The 23,813-nt window shown below is 35.5% G+C and overlaps 1 protein-coding gene across 6 annotated transcripts in view; it reads left to right on the top strand.

The window, feature by feature from the left end:
- The first annotated feature begins 6,110 nt into the window (after positions 1-6,110).
- The window catches only part of Lcch3 (Ligand-gated chloride channel homolog 3), a 56,853-nt gene continuing 39,150 nt past the window's right edge, over positions 6,111-23,813 (top strand). Inside the window, exons 1-2 of one of the 6 annotated variants that reach the window (XM_067784988.1) lie at positions 6,209-6,327; positions 6,408-6,467. The gene's annotated coding sequence lies outside the window, so the exon portion shown is untranslated. Of the gene's footprint in view, positions 6,146-6,208; positions 6,328-6,349; positions 6,844-10,651; positions 10,686-23,813 lie in introns of those variants that run through there. The other 5 variants (XM_067784986.1, XM_067784990.1, XM_067784991.1 and 2 more) reach the window with 5 other exon arrangements.

The raw sequence follows: 23,813 nt of genomic DNA, 5'->3' as shown, positions 1-23,813 counted from the left end.
TTTAAATATTTTTGTTTTTTGGCTATGAGAACGAACTATCTTAGCTCCCAAAAATGATCATGTTAACAAAATCAATGATCGCATTCAAAACCAATTTCCTGGTGAAGTGACAAAATATAAATCGATCGACGCAGTTACAGGTGAAGATAAAATTGTGAATTATCCAAATGAATTTCTAAACTCCTTAGACCCAAAAGGAATGCCTGCGCATATATCAACTTTGAAAATTGGCTCACCAATCATGTTTATTCGAAATTAAACCCACCAAAATTGTCCAATGGAACCAGATTTTGCGTTTAGAAATTAAAGCCCGAATGTAACCGAAGCAACAATCATCAGCGGTAAAAGCAAAGGTGAAGATGTGCTCATACCATGAATCCCAATGATTCCTACAGATTTGCCATTCAATTTAAAGCGCTTACATTTTTCTGTACCCCTTGGTTTTGCAATTACAATCAACAAAGCACAAGGACAATCGCTTACTGTTGCAGGATAAAATTTAGAGAGTCTGTGCTTTTGCCATGGCCAGCTATATGTTGCTTGCTCTAGAGTTGGAGCACCAAAAAATGTGTTTATCTTTGCACCGAACGAATAAGCCAAAACTATTGTGCACCCACATGCATTACAATAAGATACAAGAATAAAATGTTTTAACAGAAAGTTTCACCAAATATGCGTACAAAATTAAATTCAATTTACAGAACAATAAATTAAATTATCAACAAACAAAACAGAAAGAAGTAAGGAAGGTTAAGTTCGGGTGTACCCGAACATTACATACTCAGTTGAGAGCTATGGTGACAACATAAGGGAAAATCACCATGTTGTAAAAAGAACCTAGGGTAACCCTGGAATGTGTTTGTATGACATGTGTATCAAATGAAAGGTGTTAATGAGTATTTTATGAGGGAGTGGGCCATAGTACTATAGGTGGACGCCATTTAGGGATATCGCCATAAAGGTGGATCAGGGTTGACTCTAGAATTTGTTTTGACGATATGGGTATCAAATGAAGTAATCCTTAGTTCCATTGGTGGATGCTGTTTCGAGATATCTCCATAAAGGTGGACCAGGGGTGACCCTAGAATTTGTTTGTACGATATGGGTATCAAATGAAAGGTGTTAATGAGTATTTTAAAAGGGCGTGGGCCTTAGTTTTATAGGTGGACGCCTTTTCGAGATATCGACCAAAATGTGGACCAGGGTGACCCAGAACATCATCTGTTGGATACCGCTAATTTATTTTTATATATAATACCTGCCAAGATTTTAAGGGTTTTTTATTTCGCCCTGCAGAACTTTTTATTTTCTTCTACTTAATATGGTAGGTGTCACAACCATTTTATAAAGTTTTTTCTAAAGTAATATTTCGCTTCAATAAAACAATCCAATCACCTTACCATGTTTCATCCCTTTTTTCGTATTTGGTATAGAATTATGGCATTTATTTCATTTTTCGTAATTTTCGATCTCGAAAAAGTGGCCGTGGTCATAGTCGGATTTCGTTCATTTTTTATACCAAGATAAAGTGAATTCAGATAAGTACGTGAATTAAGTTCAGTAAAGATATGTCGATTTTTGCTCAAGTTATCGTGTTAACGGCCATGCGGAAGGACAGACGGACGACTGTGTATAAAAACTGGGCGTGGCTTGAACCGATTTCGCCCATTTTCACAGAAAACAGTTAACCTCATAAAATCTATGCCCCTACGAAATTTCAAAAGGATTGGTAAATTTTTGTTCAACTTATGGCATTAAAAGTATCCTAGACAAATTAAATGAAAAAGGGCGGAGCCACGCCCATTTTGAAATTTTCTTTTATTTTTATATTTTGTTGGACCATATTATTACTGGAGTTGAATGTTGACATAATTTACTTATATACTGTAAAGATATTAAATTTTTTGTTAAAATTTTAATTTTAAAAAAAAATTTTTTAAAAGTGGGCGTGGTCCTTCTCCGATTTTGCTAATTTTTATTAAGCGTACATATAGTAATAGGAGTAACGTTCCTGCCAAATTTCATTATGATATCTTCAACGACTGCCAAATTACAGCTTGCAAAATTTTAAAATACCTTCTTTTAAAAGTGGGTGGTGCCACGCCCATTGTCCAAAATTTTACTAACGTTCTATTCTGCGTCATAAGTTCAACCCACCTGCCAAGTTTCATCGCTTTATCTGTCTTTGGTAATGAATTATCGCACTTTTTCGGTTTTTCGAAATTTTCGATATCGAAAAAGTGGGCGTGGTTATAGTCCGATATCGCTCATTTTAAATAGCGATCTGAGAGAAGTGCTCAGGAACCTACATACCAAATTTCATCAACATACCTCAAAATTTACTCAAGCTATCGTGTTAACGGGCGGACGTACGGACGGACATGGCTCAATCAAATTTTGTTTCAATGCTGATGATTTTGATATATGGAAGTCTATATCTATCTCGCTTCCTTTATACCTGTACAATTAAACTTAATATACTCTGTGAGCTCTGCTCAACTGAGTATAATAACGCAACATTCATTCGATCACGGGCATTACAACGAACGCCGGGTAAAGCTAGCAGAAGTATAAAAGCAAGACGTGGTGATGGTCGAATGCGTTTGTAACCTGGCCGATCATCGCAGCAAATGGGCAGTCCATGATTTGCAATAACAACTAACTATCATAGCAGTTGTTGTTTCTCCTACTCAATGTAATAAATAAATAAAAATATCGAAAACTTTCTGATATGCAGAATTTCAATATGCTTGCGTTCATCAGTCGCTTTTAGGTAAACAAGCGCAAGTGTAACGAAGTAGCACAGTTAGTACGCATTCAATTCAAGCGTGAAAATTACTTGCGTGGAAAATCAAAAGTTATAACACACTCATAAAAACATTTATCAAAAGGGTCTAAAAAAATGTTTGCCGAAATGATTGTGAACAAATATATTCGTCAATATTTATTCCAATTCATGTACATTTCGATAATTTTTCTCAAGATAAACAAATATTTATTCTGCTTATATGCTTAAATTGAGTTTACTTAAGAATAAGATAAAGTTATTGTTTTGAGAGTGTGCTATTAAGATATTAGGGGAATACATTTTCAAATATACAATAAGACATGTCGTATAATTTCACTGTTCCCCCACTCATTCTTTGCCACTTTTACTGATTTCAGTGTTAATATTTACCTTTAAGCAATAATAAACAAATGCAAATAAAATTAAGCCAAACATAGCAAAATACGCAGATTTTATCACAAACAATCCAAAAATATATAAATTACTTGTTATTGTATAGGTAAATTCGTCAATTCCTAACACCACCTTATTAGTCTTATCAATCGCGTACACATACATACATTACCGTCACATGCCCCATAATTTCTTTATCGGTAAATAAGTATTGGTTCATTTTGAAAGTGATTTAGAAAAAAATCATGCTTATGGATAATTCAATGCTCGTTTAAGGGCCTTATACTAAAGTACTTCCGCTTTCGACCTATTAAATGCGGTTTATTGCCTTTTTCAAATATTTGGCAATTAAAATTAAAGTGAGTGCAAATACTTAAACGCAAGAATACAGTATTTTTAAGGCATACATAAACGGTCGGTCCAAAATCAGCAGCAGGGGTGGCAGGAGTTTTGTTGTTTTTTTTTTCGCGCTTATTAAGTACTAGCTTAAGCCCGTGGGGTTTTCCCCACGTTTCTATAAAAATATGCAAAATAAATAAATAAATTTTTTAAGATTGTGTATTTGCAAATTTAGTTATTGCTACAAACCATATCATAAATTTTATTTTTTGTACTACTATTTGTTGACTTTATCGCTACAACAACAACAACACAGTAATTAATAGTTTCGGTCCATTTGAAAAGTGCTCCATTGGCTTTTATCCGTAACAACGAATACACAACAAGTTGTATTTCATTATCGGCTTATCATTGAAAGCGAAATTAGCGTCGATCTATTTGTTTTTCATGGGCTAGTTATCGACGAGCCATCGATTTTTATTGATTTGTTATGGGTTCGATATCGACGGGTTACAGAGTCGTAACCGATTTTATATTGAATTTTTTGAACAAACCCGTAGTTGTAGGTAACAAATTCATAACACCCCAAAAACAAATTGGAAATATCCCGATAGGTTAGGTTAGGTTGAACTGGACGGTACATGAGGACCTCACATAAGCTGAGTGTTACCAGAAATTTATTTTACCGACCAAACTGAAAACCCGAACCTTGCGCCAACTATCCACCTCTATTGTGGCCTTAAGATCTCCCTCGAACCGCATATAGGGAACCAAGTTAAGTGTTCGTCCTGTAATTGATGACGCTATACTACTATGCCCGTATTGTCGGCGCTCAAGCCGCCCGAGGCGCTGAGCCTGGTTGCAGTTTTTAATGCTATGTTCTTTGCAACCAGGTCTACAGGTGGAATGTTCAGAATGGCATACAGTGCAGCCGTCGGCGTTGTTTTCAGGGCTCCCGTAATGCTAAGTATTGATAGTCTGCATACCCTCTCAAATTTTTTGAGGTAGGTTGTTTTTTGGGTGGCTTTCCACAAAACAAGAACTCGATAGTATAGAATAGGGTTTACAATCGCTGTAAAAGCCCACTGATAAAGAGAGGGCGATAAACCCCAAGTACACTCCAACATTTTTTTTATATGCATACAGTGCCGTTGAAGCCTTCTTCACCTTCTCCACCACGTTAGGATGATTCCTAGATATTTTGTGCAAGGTTTATCCTGTAGTGTCACCCCTCCTAACTTAAGCCTTGTCCAATTTGGGAACATGTACCTCTTTTAAACAAGACCATATCGGTCTTCTCCACGTTGGCTGTCAACCTGACATTAGATGCCCAGGTATGAATGTTCCGAAGCGCCCGATCCATCAAAAAGCTAATCTTTGGAGGGCACTTTCCACTTATGACAATTGCAGCGTCATCTGTGTAAGCCGTAAGTTTCACGGTTTCGTCACCCTGATAAGGAAACAATAATTTTCAACAAAAAATCAATAGTCTACTGATAACAAGTCGATTATTTTCTATAACAAATCGGTTACTTTTCGATAAGATAGGTAACAATAACAAATCGATAAATTTCGACAACAAGACGTTAGTTTTTTAATAACATATCGAGAACTCTTCGACAAATAATATATATATATTTTATATACAAATTCTATAACTGCTCGTAAATAAACCGATAACTTTTCGACATAAAATGGATAAATTTTCGGCAACAAATCCGTAGCTCGCCGAGAAAAAATTTATTTAGTCATTAACTTTTTAATAATTTATCAATAACTTTTCGAAAATAATCGAACAATTTTCGATAATAAATCGATAACTCGCCTATAAAAATTCGATAACACGTCGATAACCTTTTTTGTCATTAGCAAGTTTATAACACTTATATAACAAGCCCCCAACAAGTTATCGGCTATTAACCATTAACACTTCGATAGAAAAATGATATAAGGCCGTACGGTCTCGGTTCCGGCCTCGAATTTTACTTCTAATCATTCCTTTCCTGCTCATTGCCTTACCTTATCATCGCTTCCATGCTGATAATTATGAACTTCGTTATTATCATTCACATAATTTTCGACATTTTTTATTATACTGCTCTTTTCATTCCTTCTTCCTTCAAAAATATTTTTCGCTAAATTAGATGGATATATTGGTTCAATTTGCACATATTTGAGGATTTTTAGGGCTATTATAGAAACTTACAGTCTGTTTGCCGATTACTGGTAACTACTACATATTTCTCATCATTTTTTATTTAAAAAGTACTAATACTAGCATAATTATTATTACTTTCTAAAATTCAGAAGGAACTTACATCAAGATGACGCTCTCGCTACAAATTAACTACGTTTTCCACCACTACTCCTTCGTAGCTATTGCGCAGCATCCAACAAATGAACATCCTCTCAGTGGCCACAGCATCCACTCTGGTTGAAATAAACTGTCAAAATTGACATTTACTTTCCCACACAACGCTCTTCAATTACTCTAATCAGATTTACTACGTACCGAGGCAAAAATAGCCCAGAGCCTTAAGCTGAAATGCTCTTTCGAGTTCATCGGCATTCGATTGTTGGCTGTGTACGAGAGCTCGTGTGTTATAACGCATTTACGCGAAGACTGTGATTTGATTTAGTTCAACATAGTATTACGTACATATATATATATATATATATATATGTATGTATATGTATACATATATATATATATATTTATGTATTAAACTGCAAGCAAAAACAACACAAGAAGAAGAAGCTGAAGGGCCGCGAAAGTGAATTGTGCTTTTTTAGGATAAGTATGAGGGGTGGGCCAATAACGATGAATGCAAAGAGTGAAATTAGTTTTAATTTATAACTCTGAAGTCAAAATTTTCTTGCAATTAAGAGATTTGTTGGCGTTTTCTTATGATGTCGAGTTGCGGTCTTATAATCTACATCAACAAATGTGATCCAATTACATAAATGCATGAGTTTCTTAGTGAAGTGATTTAAAATGAATTTGCAAAGTTAAAAAAAAAATAAAGAAAAATATTGTGTTTTTAATATTTGTTAAAAAGAAAATAACTGCAACTCTGTGCTGACTGAGTTTCAAATTTAAAAATTTTGTAATAAAAAAAAAAATTTTATCAAAAAGTTGGCAAACCAAAGTATGATGCAGCATTATTCGTGACCAAATCAAAAAAGCAAAAGTCCTTAATTGTATTCGTGTGTGTTGACGGTGGTGGTAGCAGGCAACAACAACACAAACGTGCACACAGGCGATCACATAGAGTTAAAATTGCTGGCTGGTGTTTAAGTTGACATATAACATAAATTCAAATGTATGTGGAAATGTATTTGTGTGAATGTTCTAGTATGTTTGTGTGTGTGTGTGTGTGTGCGAGGATGCCACACATTAACTATTCATTATGCATAACTAAATATACTACATACATGTGTATGTTTAAATTATGCATGCATGTCGTAACCAAGTACATATAATGCATAATACATACAAACAACACAGTTTATTCATACACACTTGCATATATTTATTACTCAAACTTTCACATGTGCCTCTTGGGCACATTTATGCTACATGCGCATTAGGCTACTCCATTTTTGTGCAGTATTTTTTTCTGTGTTGCATAGAGCATTCAACTAACAAAACTAAGCCGGCCTGGGACTTAATATAATGCATCTTAGGCATTATTCCTTTTGTCAGACGGAGAACCCTGTCATATTGAAGAACAATAATACTAACAAAATGCACTAGAAGCAACTTGAAGTACTGTTTCCACCATCTTTGGTTGAGTTAGGGTTTAACTGTAGAGTATCAGTCCTTTATATAGCCTCATTTTACATCTTCGTTTTTACAAACACAGAGTGACCCCACCCCCTGTTGAATCTATAATTGTGAATATATTTTAGTAAAAAAAAAATGCAAAACTCTATTGTGAATACACAAATTGCATCAAAACAGCTGACTTTTGCTTACATTTTTGCCTTGCTGTTAACTGGCAGTTTCAGTTAAGGGTCAATTAATGGTGACTTATAACCATAAAACCATAACCAGATAAAACAGCTGATCAAACCTACCTTATAGAAATCAATGTAATCGATTAGTGGTGTCATACCATAACGCTAACGCCATAACCATACCATAGCCAACCAATTGGTTTTTGGTTTTTCGCCATATCCATAACCTAAAAATATTTGAGTTGGTGAATTTAATAACTTTTTGTAGACTTTATTCATTGTTTTGGATACGTTTTGACAAGAGACTTATTTTTTGTGGAATATGTTTGCAATTTTTTGCGTTTTCTTCGTTTTTATGAAATTTTCACGATTTTTAGGTTGAGGCACCATTAGTCGATCACATTGGAGATGGATATGGATGTGGGTATGGTTACGACTATGGAGTTAGGGTTACGGAAGCTTAATTTAGAAAACTAGAATTTCGGTAAACTATAGCTAAGTAAGAAACTGAATATGGTGAAAATTAAATTTGTCATTCATTTGAAATTCCATGTAGTAAAAAATAATTCATCTTCGCATTTCTACGTAATTGCAGCAGAAATTTAAGTGACAATTTTCATCAAGTTTCGTAAATTATAATTCCTTTTTCTAATTTTTTAATATTTTATGGAAGAATTTATTAGCTTAACCAATCTTAAAAAAAAAATTACTAACATGGTAAAAAAAAATTATTTTGAGAATCTGCATGTTTCTGTGCATGCAGTTTGTCAGGCCGATCAGGTTTAGTCAAACAACGCACAAGTAAGAAATCGCTCAAAATGCGCATTGACTTTTGAAAATTTTATTTTCAGAAGAGTGTTTTTGAATCTAGTTATCGGTTTATTATCGAAAAGTTAGCAATTTTTATTAATTTATTTATTTAAAACTTATTTGTACAAGTAAGACTCTGTCTTTTAGGAAGTACATCAATCACATCAAAAAAATTTAAGTTACATATAAATAAACTTAATAAAGAATGAATATAAATATTTGATTAAAAATAATAAAAAGCACAAATGTATATAATTATTAGTAGTGTGATAGAAACAATTCCAGACCAAAGTTTGAAGAATGAAGGTTTGAGATATGTAAATTAGGGTAAGTTAAGAGTTTAGGAAACAAGCATTTTTGTTAAAAAATTTGCTAACGAAAAGATATCGACTTTTTATCAAAGAGTGATAAATTTTTTATCGTTGTAATCGAAAAGTTAACTATTTATTACACCAAATTTACTTACTATTTACTGCAAAACTTTCCTCTCTCCCCTATTTATCTCTCGCTTCCTATTTCTATTAGACTCCACTACACTTTCACGGTTCTTTCGCCTTTTCAGTTTTTTCCATTTGCTTCTTAATTCACATTCATTAATTTGTTATCGAAAACTTTTCGATTTTTTCTTAAAGTAACAGATCATTCACTAAAATGTATCGATATTTTTGATAGATGTGCAATTGGCTGTCGAAAAGTTATCGATTTATTATCTTAAAAGTATCCATTTGATATCTATTTCTCATACCGATAAAAATTCAATATAAAAACGATTAAAAACATTAAGTCTCCCATTACAATCCGTAATTGCAAAACTCCGGGCAACGACCTTATCAATGGCACTATTCTAAAAAATTTACCCTACGAAGGCATACAATTCTTGACACAATTGTTTAATGCAGTACTAAAAACTCAATTCATACCCCCACAGTGGAAAGTTTCGCAGATGAAAATGATTCTGAAACCCGGAAAGCCAGCTGATACAGTTGCATCTTACAGACCTATTAGTCTGCTGCATATCGTCTCAAAAGTCATATAAGTTCTCTTCCTTAAAAGACTCTTGCCCATAATAGAAGAACGTAAAATCATACCCAATCACCAGTTTGGCTTCAGAAGAGGGCACGGAACAATTGAGCAGGTCCACAGACTCACCGAGCAAACATACGACGCTTTTGAGAAGAAAAAATACTGCACAGCTTCTTTTCTAGATATTTCACCAGCTTTTGACCGCGTGTGGCATGACGGACTTTTCTATAAAGCAAAATACACCCTCCCTATAAACTACTTGTTATTTATACAATCATATATAAAATATTGTTATTTCTTCATTAAACAAGGTGTGGAGCAGACTGCCCTTAATGAGTGCTTAGCAGGCGTCCCGCAAGGCAGTGTAATGGGCCCAATACTTTATCTGCTTTACACGTATGACCTCCCAATAGCAGAAGGCGTCACTATAGGCACGTTTGCCGATGATACTGCGTGCTGGCCGTTGATCCTAATCTTAGCGTGGCTTCACTTAAGCTCCAAGGAAGTTTAAATAAAATTACCCATTGGCTGAAAGAATGGAGGATCAAATCCAATGAATCAAAATCCGTTCAAGTGACGTTTACTGTGAGACGTAACACTTGCCCACCCGTTAAAATCAACGATATTAATATACCACAAAGCGACGAAACAAAGTACGTTGGTATGCACCTCGACAGAAAATTAACTTGGAGGACCCACATATTCAACAAAAGAAAAGCCCTTGGTATCAAACTAAGAAATCTGTACTGACTTATGAACCGAAATTCACAATTATCAGTTGATAACAAAGTCCTGCTTTACTCAGCCATCATAAAACCCATTTGGACATATGGAATACAACTGTGGGGAACTGCAGCACACTCAAACATAGAAATTCTCCAAAGATTTCAATCGAAACCACTTAGAGTGATTGTAAACGCATCCTACTATGTGACTAACAACCAGCTACACCGGGATCTAAAGGATCCAACAATAGCTGAAGAAATCAAAAAGTATGCTATTTCATACAACGCGAGGCTTCTAACTCACCCCAACCCATTCATTCTAGCCCTGTCAGCAAGACCAACTAATTTCACGCGCCTGAAAAGAAAGTCAATCACAGATCTTCACCACTGATGGGTTCTTAAAAAAAATGGTTACAGTACAAGAGCAATCCATGCCCACCAAGTTTATTAAGTTTAATTAATTATGAATTACTTTTAAAAAACCAAAAATTTGTTAGATGTGTTCTATGTATACAGTTGGCAAAATATATTGGATGCTCCGCAAACAAACCGATAACCCAACACTAATGGTTCGCTATCGTTAATGAGCCGATGATAAAATCATAACTTGTCGCTATCGCACAAAGTCACGAAGCTTTTTCTTTCAGGTAAAATTACTGCTCTTGTGGTTTAACTTCAACCCCTCTAGTTTATTTTAAACATTTAGATTTCTAGACTGACACTTGTATGTGTACACATCAGACTCAACAAGTACTTGGTGCTAAAGCCTTTTTTATTATTGGGTATAAAGAGATTTTCATACATACAAACATGCATTTGGCGGTAATATAAGCGCATTAAAAACATAAACTTTTGTTTAAACAATTAAGCACTTCGGACGCTCATAAATTGCACTTATACAAAATTTCATAGTGAATTCTAAATATTTTACCAAACTGGCTAGATATCCTTTTATATACAAAAACAAGTAAGGAAGGTTAAGTTCGGGTGTAACCGAACATTACATACTCAGTTGAGAGCTATGGTGACAACATAAGGGAAAATAACCAGGTAGGAAAATGAACCGAGGGAAACCCTGGAATGTGTTTGTATGACATGTGTATCAAATGGAAGGTATTAAAGAGTATTTTAAGAGAGAGTAGGCTATAGTTCTATGGATGGACTCCATTTAGGGATATCGCCATAAAGGTGGACCAGGGCTGACTCTAGAATTTGTTTGTACGATATGGGTATCAAATGAAAGGTATTAATGAGTATTTTAAAAGGGCGTGGACCTAAGTTCTATAGATGGACACCTTTTCGAGATATCGCCGTAAAGATGGACCAGGGGTGACTCTAGAATGCGTTTGTACGATATGGGTATCAAATGAAAGGTGTTAATGAGCATTTTAAAAGGGAGTAATCCTTAGTTCCATAGGTGGACGCCGTTTCGAGATATCGCCATAAAGGTGGACCAGGGGTGACTCTAGAATTCGTTTGTGCAATATGGGTATCAAACGAAAGGAGTTAATGAGTATTTTAAGAGGGAGTGGGCCTTAGTTCTACAGGTGGACGCATTTTCGAGGTATCGCAATAAAGGTGGACCACGGGTGACTCTAGACTTTGTTTGTATGATATGGGTATCAAATGAAAGGTGTTAATGAGTATTTTTAAAAGGGAGTGAGCCTTCGTTTTATAGGTGTTCGCCTTTTCGAGATATCGCCATAAAGGTGGACCAGGGGTGACTTAAAATTTGTTTGTATGACCTGGGTATCAAATGAAAGGTGTTAATGATTATTTTAAAAGAGCGTGGGGCTTAGTTCTATAGGTGGACCCCTTTTCGAGATATCGCCATAAAGGTGGATCAGGGGTGACTCTAGAATTCGTTTGTGCAATATGGGTATCAAACGAAAGGAGTTAATGAGTATTTTAAGAGGGAGTGGGCCTTAGTTCTATAGGTGGACGCCTTTTCGAGATATCGCCATAAAGATGGACCAGGTGTGACTCTAGAATGCGTTTGTACGATATGGGTATCAAATGAAAGGTGTTAATGAGTATTTTAAAAGGGAGTAATCCTTAGTTCCATAGGTGGACGCCGTTTCGAGATATCGCCATCAAGGTGGGCCAGGGGTGACTCTAGAATTCGTTTGTGCAATATGGGTATCAAACGAAAGGAGATAATGAGTATTTTAAGAGGGAGTGGGCCTTTCTGGACCAGGGGTGACTCTAGACTTTGTTTGTACGATATGGGTATCAAATGAAAGGTGTTAATGAGTATTTTTAAAAGGGAGTGGGCCTTCGTTCTCTAGGTGTTCGCCTTTTCGAAATATCGCCATAAAGGTGGACCAGGGGTGACTCTAGAATGAGTTTGTACGATATGGGTATCAAATGAAAGGTGTTAATGAGTATTTTAAAAGGGAGTAATCCTTAGTTCCATAGGTGGACGCCGTTTCGAGATATCGCCATCAAGGTGGGCCAGGGGTGACTCTAGAATTCGTTTGTGCAATATGGGTATCAAACGAAAGGAGTTAATGAGTATTTTAAGAGGGAGTGGGCCTTAGTTCTATAGGTGGACGCCTTTTCGAGATATCGCCATAAAGATGGACCAGGTGTGACTCTAGAATGCGTTTGTACGATATGGGTATCAAATGAAAGGTGTTAATGAGTATTTTAAAAGGGCGTGGACCTAAGTTCTATAGATGGACACCTTTTCGAGATATCGCCGTAAAGATGGACCAGGGGTGACTCTAGAATGCGTTTGTACGATATGGGTATCAAATGAAAGGTGTTAATGAGTATTTTAAAAGGGAGTAATCCTTAGTTCCATAGGTGGACGCCGTTTCGAGATATCGCCATCAAGGTGGGCCAGGGGTGACTCTAGAATACGTTTGTGCAATATGGGTATCAAACGAAAGGAGTTAATGAGTATTTTAAGAGGGAGTGGGCCTTTCTGGACCAGGGGTGACTCTAGACTTTGTTTGTACGATATGGGTATCAAATGAAAGGTGTTAATGAGTATTTTTAAAAGGGAGTGGGCCTTCGTTCTCTAGGTGTTCGCCTTTTCGAAATATCGCCATAAAGGTGGACCAGGGGTGACTCTAGAATGAGTTTGTACGATATGGGTATCAAATTAAAGGTATTAATGAGAGTTTTAAAAGGGAGTGGTGGTAGTTGTATATGTGAAGGCGTTTTCCAGATATCGACCAAACAGTGGACCAGGGTGGATACCGCTAATTTATTTATATATGTAATACCTGCCAAGATTTTTTATTTCGCCCTGCAGAACTTTTCATTTTCTTCTACTGAATATGGTAGGTGTCACAACCATTTTATAAAGTTTTTTCTAAAGTTATATTTCGTGTCAATAAAACATTCCAATTACCTTACCATATTTCATCCCTTTTTTCGTATTTGGTATAGAATTATGGCATTTTTTTCATTTTTCGTAATTTTCGATATCGAAAAAGTGGGCGTGGTCATAGTCGGATTTCGTTCATTTTTCATGCCAAGATAAAGTGAGTTCAGATAAGTACGTGAACTGAGTTTAGTAAAGATATATCGATTTTTGCTCAAGTTATCGTGTTAACAGCCATGCGGAAGGACAGACGGACGACTGTGTATAAAAACTGGGCGTGACATCAACCGATTTCGCCCATTTTCACAGAATTATATAAAATCTATGCCCCTACCAAATTTCAAAAGGATTGGTTAATTTTTGTTCGACTTATGGCGTTAAAAGTATCCTAGACATTTTTTATTTCTTCTATTTTAAATTTTCTTTTATTTTTGTATTTTGTTGCACCATATCATTACTGGAGTTGAATCTTGACATAATTTACTTATATACTGTAAAGATATTAAATTTTTTGTTAAAATTTTACTTTAAAAAAAATTTTTTTTTAATGTGGGCGTGGTCCTTCTCCGATTTTGCTAATTTTTATTAAACGTACATATAGTAATAAGGGTAACGTTCCTGCCAAATTTCATCATGATATCTTCAACGACTGCCAAATTACAGCTTGCAAAAGTTTTAAATTACCTTCTTTTAAAAGTGGGCGGTGCCACGCCCATTGTCCAAAATTTTACTAATTTTCTATTTTGCGTCATAAGTTCAACTCATCTACCAAGTTTCGTCGCTTTATCGGTCTTTTGTAATGAATTATCGCACTTTTTCGGTTTTTCGAAATTTTCGATATCGAAAAAGTGGGCGTGGTTATAGTCCGATATTGTTCATTTTAAATAGCGATCTAAGATGAGTGCTCAGGAACCTACATACCAAATTTCGTCAAGATACCTCAAAATTTACTCAAGTTATCGTGTTAACGGACGGACGGACGGACGGACGGACATGGCTCAATCAAATTTTTTTCGATCCTGATTATTTTGATATATGTAAGTCTATATCTATCTCGATTCCTTTATATGTACAACCAACCGTTATCCAATCAAATTTAATATACTCTGTGAGCTCTGCTCAACTGAGTATAATAAATACATGTGTATAAAAACGGAACACCCTAATATGTAACATACATATTTTTACGTGCTCATGCATCCATATGCCTATCTATGTGACACACTCACCATGATGATGCCTTGAATAATATTGAACATCGTTTCGTCCTTCAAGTAAAATTCGAAGAGCAAAAGTGCATAATGTGTGGCCATTACAAAGAAAGAAATGACAATAAAAAAGAAGCGAAACGTTTTTCGTCTTAAACCGAAATTACATTGTGTGGAAAGTAAAAAAATATGATCATATGTATTAAATTAGCGAGCTTTACTCATATTGCTTTATACCACAAGCGTTTGTAAACTTACAATTTTTCTCTAATATCAAGCAAAAAAATATGTTTCTGCTGAAATAGGTCAAATTGGCAAGTATTGACACCTACACACCTACATCTTCCCTCCAGCCATTTTACAAGCGGAAACGACAATGCTAAAGGGGAAATGCGACAGTTTCAACATTGCAAACATCCCTTTTTACCCACGGTCGTTGCCGTCGACAATGCTGTAATTTGCAGTTACTTTGAGCTTCTTTTTTTTTAGCTTTTAAAGTATCCTCTTGTTGCTTTTCATTTCATTCAAAATGAATTTCGCTGCTAAAGTTGCTACATACATTTCAGCAGCAATATTTGTTGGTAATGTTTTTGTTGTTCCTGCTGAGGCGTCAACGGCAGTGCCACTTTGATGTTAAATTCGAGCTCATATTAATTTTGCATACATATATTTATTTCTACGGTATATTTTTAGGCGTAATCGGTTAAGAGCATAGCTAAATGTAAAAATGTCTAGCGAAATTCGCTGCGAGTGATTACAGTTGCTAAGACTTTCGGGTGCAATTTACGCTGAGCTTAATGCGGCAGTTATTCACGAACGTACGTACCAAAAACGTTTCAGCTGACACGACCTATCTTATGAGTGTGCAATGTAAACGGAAACTCACCGACGTACAACGCCCGTACGTACGTATCCCGGAACGTAGAAATCAAAACAATTTTAATTTTTTCCGTAAGAACGTGTCAGCTGATCGCTCTCTCACTAGACAGAGTTGCCTAGTAAACTTTTGTGCGCTAATTTTTGACCGTTTGCACTTTTATGCAAAAACACCTAATTAAAGTTTAAAAAATTGTGAAAATAATTCGAAATAATTATGTAAAAGTGCAGATTATAAATATGTAATCTATTTATACTTATTTAATATGTATTCCGGCCTTTTACAATATCAAAAATTAAATTGCAAAAAGTTGATGTTTCCATAAGCATGCATGCAAAGTGGTCAATGGCAACAGTGCTTATCTGTAAACAATACACACACAAATATGTTATGTACATGTACACAGACGCACACATTGATTCATACGGGCTTGAAAGATCGGTCAAACTTGTTTCGTACGACAAACGTCCGTACGTACGGCACACGTCGGTGGGTAACTGCCGCATAACCTATGGCTTGAAGCAAATTCTGAGGTAGTGTGTTCTTCATTATAAGTTTTGAGACATTAAAATATTTGAATATAACCGTTTAATAACTGCATGTTGGCGGGCTCAGTACACCCCTTATTTTTATTAACTGCGTCCAATAAAACAAAACATTTATATTAAACGCACTATAACGACTCCATCTGCTACAAAGGTCCAAACCCGATACCATTGTGGATAAAACAAGTGTCATATCTTATCCGTCAAATGCCTGACAGGATGTTCAAGATGGCTACTTCTTGGCGTTTTGGCAGCGTTTTGACAGGATGTTCAATATGGCGGCGCATACGGTCGCCGATCTTCAGCGGGTGATATAAAGAGATACAGGATGAGAGCACGATAGTCACTGTGAAAATCAGATGATTCATTCTACTTGTAATTTTGAAGTCTATGCAGAAGTTATCACACTTGTCTTATCCATAATGCCCGATTCAAGAAAGTCTGCATGCAAGTATGCTCCACATATTGTTTTTTTCGCAGCCATCAAGAACGTAGATTATAAAAACGTAAATACCAATATATGAAAATTGAATATTGAGAACAATTAGAATGGGGTTGTGTGAGGGAAATGACTGCAAACGGTATATGGGAGTTTCCATTAAATCACATCCCTCTGAGCTATTGAACAAATAATTTGAAAAATCTTTAAAATTGTAATCGTAGTTGCAAATATTAGTTTGTGTTATGTATGTCTCAAAGTCAATATGTAAACTTTAAGTTAAATGGTGCCACGACCGTTACTGTAAAAGGGCGAAAACGCTAGTAGCATGAGAACGGTACTTAAGCAAATTTCATTCTTTGCATATCCGTGAAAAAATGTCTAACTGTAACACTACTTTTAATTTCATAACGAAAGGTTAAGACGTTTAATTTATTACTCTTTATACGTATGGCGTCCGTAATATTTGGTACGTTTTCTTTAACTGCGAAGTCACCGATTCAACTATACCAAGTCCACTCATTTTAGCGGAAATAATTATTTTTCAATGCAAGGTCTCGTTGTCGAGATATTAACCAAAGTTTGGACCTAGACAGCCTTAAAATATGTTACCTCAATATGGGTATAACACGAAAGGCGCTGTTCAGGCTATCAAGATACGATGCATTCCGTTTGTATGCAACAACCGGCTGTGGAGATATCGCCCAATATACACTAAAAAAAAAAAAACAAATCATTTCGCGACCGTATTATTATTATTATTATTATTATTATTATTATTATTATTATTATTCCATACTCCATTAGGAGCTTAAGGATTCAACAAAATTTTTCCAATAATCTCTATTTTGTACTATTTGCCTTAATTCGTTAAACGATTTGCCAGTTTCCTGAGGAACCGTTCTCCTCCAAGGTCGGCCCCTGCATCGTGTCCCTTGAGGATTCCAGGTTAAGGCAGCATGTGCAACGTCATCGTATGGCTTTCGTAATGTGTGGCCTTTCCAGCCATATTTACGCTTCCGTATTTCAATATGTACACTGGTTTGGTTGGTCAGCCTCCATAACTCTTCGTTCGATATCGTTCTAGGCCACCATATCTTCATTATATTTCTCAAGCAGCGGTTAATGAAGGACTATAGCTTGCCTTTAGTTTCAGCAGTTACGAGCTAAGTTTCCGAGCCGCACAACAAAACAGACTTCACACATGCGTTAAAAATTTTTATTTTTGTTTCAGTTCGAAGGTTGTTAGCGCGCCATACACCACGAAGGCTGGCAAAAGCTCCCCGGGCTTTTTGGATTCGAGCGTTTACATATCTTTTTACACCACCATCTATGGCGAGAATACTTCCCAAGTATGTAAAGCTTTCGGTATCTGCTACATTTTGGCAATCAATTGCGAAATTTGTTGAGTTGTTACCTTTAATGCGCATAGATTCGGTTTTTCTTATATTTATTTTCACCCCAAATTTTGATGGCTGGTGATGCAGGTGGTCGAGTTTCGCCTGCATGTGCTGGTGTGTGTTTGATAGCAGGACAATGCCATCTGCGTAATCCAAATCCTCAAGACTGGAGTTAAGTCTCCAGTTTATGCCCTTATTTTACGAGTCGAATATTTCAAGCACCCAGTCCAAGACCACAATAAACAACAGTGGTGATAATATACACCCCTGCTTGACACCTGTTTTCGATTCAAATGCATTGCTTAGTTTCCCATTATTCAACACTCTGCATTTTGAATTTTCATATCTTTTCCTTATAATGTTAATAATTTAACATTTGAGGAACTCCAATTCTCTGCAAGGAAAGCCAGATGCAGTCCCTTTTAATAGAATCAAAAGCCTTCTCATAGTCTACGAAAATTGCATACAACGTGCTGTTGAACTCAGTGCATTGTTCTATGATAGCTCGCACAGCATTAATGTTGTCAATACAGGAGCGATTAGGACGAAAACCAGACTGTTGCTTTCGTAGACGTAGGTTAAGAAGTATTTTTCCTTTGATTGCAGGATTAATGGATGAGATTTAAAATTTAGATATTGGAATATGATTTTAAATCAGCTTAGTGCGAAAATTCTACAGTATATGGTATGGAAATCAGTTCCAAATAATTTATGAAATTTATAATGTAGCGACCGTTAAGCTCTCCCTTGACCTTTCCTGGGCAGTAAACAAATTATCTTTTAAATTGAAATGTATCTTATTATATTTCTTACTTTATGATATAATAATTCAATCATTACTCGTACAGTTTTATTTAATATTAGTTATCACCCAATACCTTGTATGCGTGGAGCTTTGAAATAAAAGAAAATTTACTTTTATTTTTTGGTTGCCTAAAACCATTTATGTATTCAGCACTGTAAAATGCAAAGAAATTTAACGAATCTAGTGACCGTTGAGCAAGTAACATACTGTCACTGAAAACTACTCACCTTTACTTTAAATAGGGTATTTGCTTGGCAGTATGGTTAGACCTGGTATAAAGATTCGGAGCTTTGTCCTTCAAGACTTATACCATTTCGGAAACTCTATAAACTTTTTCCGAAGTACTATGAATTATGCCAGCTGCTCGTTAATTTTTATCCGTTGATGTACTAAAAGATGTTTTTACGATTACCATAAAAACAAGGAATAAGTTGCTGCACTGAAGGAATAATCTAACATTGATTATCTTGTAGAGATAGTAACCAGTTCCACTTGGAATCTAAAGCCTGACTGATTTTAAGCAGAACTTCTTGGAACTTTTACACATTACGGGCATTTAGAAATTGTGCCCTGCATTTATAGTTTTATTTATAATAACACCCCTGAATCACGTTTTTGCCTCTACCTCGAAACAGTTTTAAAATATCTCAAAACCCGGGTGTATTTTTTGGATTTCAAGACCCTATAGATCTAGGTGTTTAAAATGTGTCCTAAAATTTAAGTTAGACTTCGTCTGATGCAACAGTCAAATTTGCACTCAATACTATGCTGATTTGAGTTCAGGAGGACCAATAAGAACCTCTCCTATCAATTTTTCTGAAATATTTTCAATGTTCAAATATCGAACTGTTACTATATGTATAGATTATGAAAGTTTTACACAAGTGTCGCAACCGTAACAACGAAAACTCCCATTTGTAGATTTTGTATTAAAATTTTTTTTCGTGGAAAAACTACACGTTGAATGCAGACGAAGAACATGATTTTCCTACGTTTCTAAAAGTATATCTCGAAAGCAAGAAGCAAAAAAATAAAAACCTGATTCTGTGTTTAAATTTAGCGAATAGAAAACCTTTCGAAATGGTCTGTATAAATCAAATACCCGATCCAGTCTCAGGCTTTTAAACGGTAATACAAAATATTAAAATATCACAAATCAATGTTGGTCTTTTTTGAAGACGATGAAGGAGTATTGCACAGGGGTCAAAACTAAGATTTCTCTAAGACTCAAAATAAAATAAATTAATCCAGATATGCCGACGGATCTCCTGGTGGGGAAATTTCCACAATTTTTTTAGCACTTAAAATATTACAAAAAAGAAAACATATAAGAAAAATTAAAAATAGACAATTTACATACGGAAAAGTCGTAATTTAATTATGAAACTTTTATGTACATTTAGAAAATTCCACTTATTTCCTCGAATGGAAACACCCCATAAGTAAATACATTCAACTGCTCGAAAGACGCCCCTCATGAAGCGATTGTATTCGTGGATAAGGTGTACTTGTAGAATTTTTAAACGCTTCTTATCCTTTTGGGTCCAACGTGTAACATTTTGCAGGTTAAACAGTGTGAATATTCGCAGTTCTTATTATTATATTGCTGGCAAAAATTTACTTTCTTCAAACCTTTCGCTCTCTTTTCTCTGCAGTTCAGTTTTTTTTGGCAGAGGACAGCTTGTTAATCGATTATGACGAATCGTTCCAGTCTTTTTATATTGCGATTTTCCAACTCTAGTAATAAGCATATGGAAGTGAACAAGTTGCCAAATTAGAGCCGATAATAATATCGGGTCTCCTTTGAGTTTGACACCAAGTCCCAAATCTTTATATTGTAACGAATTTACTGCAATTCCCCTTATTTGCAATCTTCTGCTAACGTTCGTATCGCTAAATTGTTGAATAAATAACACCAATATTGAATAATGGAAAAATGGCCTTTATTAAAGTACTTCACAATAACACTTATACTTTGCATCTAGCTTGCTTAATAACCATACTGATCTATTGCCCGACAGATAGTGTGCTTAACTGAAACTGATTCTAATGCCTCTAGCGCTGGTGCTTTTATGCTCTGTGAATTCCTCGTGGCATCTTCTAGGCGCTTCCAGAATTTACTTGTATAGCTTCTTATATGCGTGTACTTATAAGCGACACTTCCACAATTACAATTGCATACTTTTGGGAGCATCTCCGATAAGATATCTGCATGTGCTTGTGCATATCTTCTCTGCTGCGTGTACGTACATATGTGTAGACATAATGATTTATTCGTTTACGTACATGCAAGTGACTGTCTGCTTTATTGTTGTTGTGATTTCATTTACTTAGCATCAGACTAGGGATGTGAGTATCACTTAGTGTCACTCATATTCGTCACAATATGCATTGCTGGGAAAGGTTCCTCCGCTTTGGTATGCTTCAAATCAAATAATATAACCCTTATACCAACCCAACACTTGTACCCATACCCAGGGCCGTAGAGAGAAAATCCGCGCACGGGACTAAACAATTTACGGGACCCCTATAAAAAATCAACTAATATATTTGATTAATTTGAATTAATGACGTCTCATTCATGAATCGTTATTGATGGATTACATGTTTTCTATTGATAGTCATAAGTAAGACCAACTGAACCTTAATAAGGTTATGCTGCGCCTCACATCTTAACAAATTCACGCGCCCAACGCTTTAATTTAATTGTCTGATCAACGCCCTAGATTGATGAGGAGTGTGATGACTAGTACCTAGGACCTAACTAATTATATTCTAGCTTTTAGTATTATTATTACTTCATGTAAGTATTGTTTTCAATAAAACCGTTTAACTTAAAAAAAATTTTAATAATTTTATTGTAAGTTTATTACATATAACTACACCAGGCCATACAAAAAACCTACGAATACATTTGCAAACAAACTCGAAAACTTTTTCCATTTCACATCATTTAAGTAAGTTAAACAAAACAAATAAGGAAGGCTAAGTTCGTGTGTAACCGAACATTACATTCTCAGCTGAGGGCTTTGGAGACAAAATAAGGGAAAATCACCATTTAGCAAAATGAACCTAGGGTAACCCTGGAATGTGTTTGTATGACATGTGTATCAAATGAAAGGTGTTAATGATTATTTAAAACGTTGTGGGCGTTTGTTATATAAGTGGACGACTTTTCGAGATATCGCAATAAGGGTGGACCAGGGGTGACTCTAGAATGTGTTTGTACGATATGGGTATCAAATTAAAGGTATTAATGAGGGTTTTAAAAGGGAGTGGCCCTTAGTTGTATATGTGAATGCGTTTTCGAGATATCGACCAAAATGTGGACCAGGGTGACCCAGAGCATCTTCTGTCGGGTACCGCTAATTTATTTATATATGTCATACCACGAACAGTATTCCTGCCAAGATTCCAACGGCTTTTGATTTCGCCCTGCAGAACTTTGTCATTTTCTTCTACTTAATATTGCAGCTGTCACACCCATTTTACAAAGTTTTTTCTAAAGTTATATTTTGCGTCAATAAACCAATCCAATTACCATGTTCATCCCTTTTTTCGTATCTGGTATAGAACTATGACATTTTTTGAAACTTTCGATACCGAAAAAGTGGGCGTGGTCATAGTCGGATTTCGGCCATTTTTAATACCAATACAAAATGAGTTCAGATAATTACGTGAACTGAGTTTAGTAAAGATATATCAATTTTTGCTCAAGTTATCGTGTTAACGGCCATGCGGAAGGACAGACGGACGACTGTGTATAAAAACTGGGCGAGGCTTCAACCGATTTCGCCACTTTTCACAGAAAATAGTTAACGTTATAAAACCTATGCCCCTACCAAATTTCGAAAGGAGTGGTAAATTTCTGTTCGACTTATGGCATTAAAAGTATTCTAGACGAATTAAATGAAAAAGGGCGGAGTTAAGCCCATTTTGAAATTTTCTTTTCTCTTTGTATTTTGTTGCACCATATCATTACTGGAGTCGAATGTTGACATAATGTACTTTTATACTGTAAAGATATTAAATTTTTTGTTAAAATTTGACTTTAAAAAAAAAGTTTTTTAAAAGTGGGCCTGTTCGTCATCCGATTTCGCTAATTTTTATTTAGCACACATATAGTAATAGGAGTAATGTGCCTACCAAATTTCATCATGATGTCTTCAACGACTGCCAAATTACAGCTTGCAAAACTTTTAAATTACCTTCTTTTAAAAGTTGGCGGTGCCACGCCTATTGTCCAAAATTTTTCTAATTTTCTATTTTGCGTCATAAGGTCAACGCACCTACCAAGTTTCATCGCTTTATCCGCCTTTAGTAATGAATTATCGCACTTTTTCGGTTTTTCGAAATTTTCGATATCGAAAAAGTGGGCGTGGTTGTAATCCGATTTCGTTCATTTTAAATAGCGATCTGAGATGAGCGCCCAGGAACCTACATACCAAATTTCATCAAGATACCTCAAAAATTATTTAAGGTATCGTGTTTACGGGCCCAGATCATTTTAATATATAGAAGTCTATATCTATCTCGATTATTTTATGCCGTTACCGATTACCGTTATGCGAACAAAGTTAATATACTCTGTGAGCTCTGCTCAACTGCGTATAAAAAGGGGCACATAAAGTAGGTAACAGCTGGAAGTAATATATATATATATCGGCGCAGCTGGAACTGATTATATGACAAGAAAATTGTTTACCAAAACCCCATTTTTGATTGCATATACAACAAACGTAAGTGACAAGTGACAAAAGCTGTGTTTAAGGATCAAGCAACAACTACAACAAACTTTTGTGTTCACTTGTAGTTGCGTAAGCATTCATTTGTGCACTTGACAGCCAACATCACGAACAAATTATACTGTAAAACTGGCAAGATCTAGTTCACATCAGCAACATGCGTTAGGGTGGAGCGAAAATTTAATTTTTTTTTTTTTGGATTGGATAAAGGTACGCACCGAAAAAATATTTTATACTAGTAGAGAATTGCGAATATGGAAAACCAGGCTTGAGCTCGATGTGAAGGCGTATAAAGCAAATGTTTTCAAACTACATAACATGTCTTCCCTATTTGACCGAAAAATTCATTACAAAACTTTCCAAAACTTTTTCTCGCCTTTAAAATAATTTGTTTGTTGCTTTCTTTTATTTTTTCGTTATTT

Source organism: Eurosta solidaginis, chromosome 4 (genome assembly GCF_040869045.1).
Source record: "Eurosta solidaginis isolate ZX-2024a chromosome 4, ASM4086904v1, whole genome shotgun sequence".
In the NCBI taxonomy this organism is placed as follows: Eukaryota; Metazoa; Arthropoda; class Insecta; order Diptera; family Tephritidae; genus Eurosta; species Eurosta solidaginis.
The sequence above is the reverse complement of the archived record's forward strand: the minus strand, read 5'-3'. Positions and strand labels throughout refer to the sequence as shown.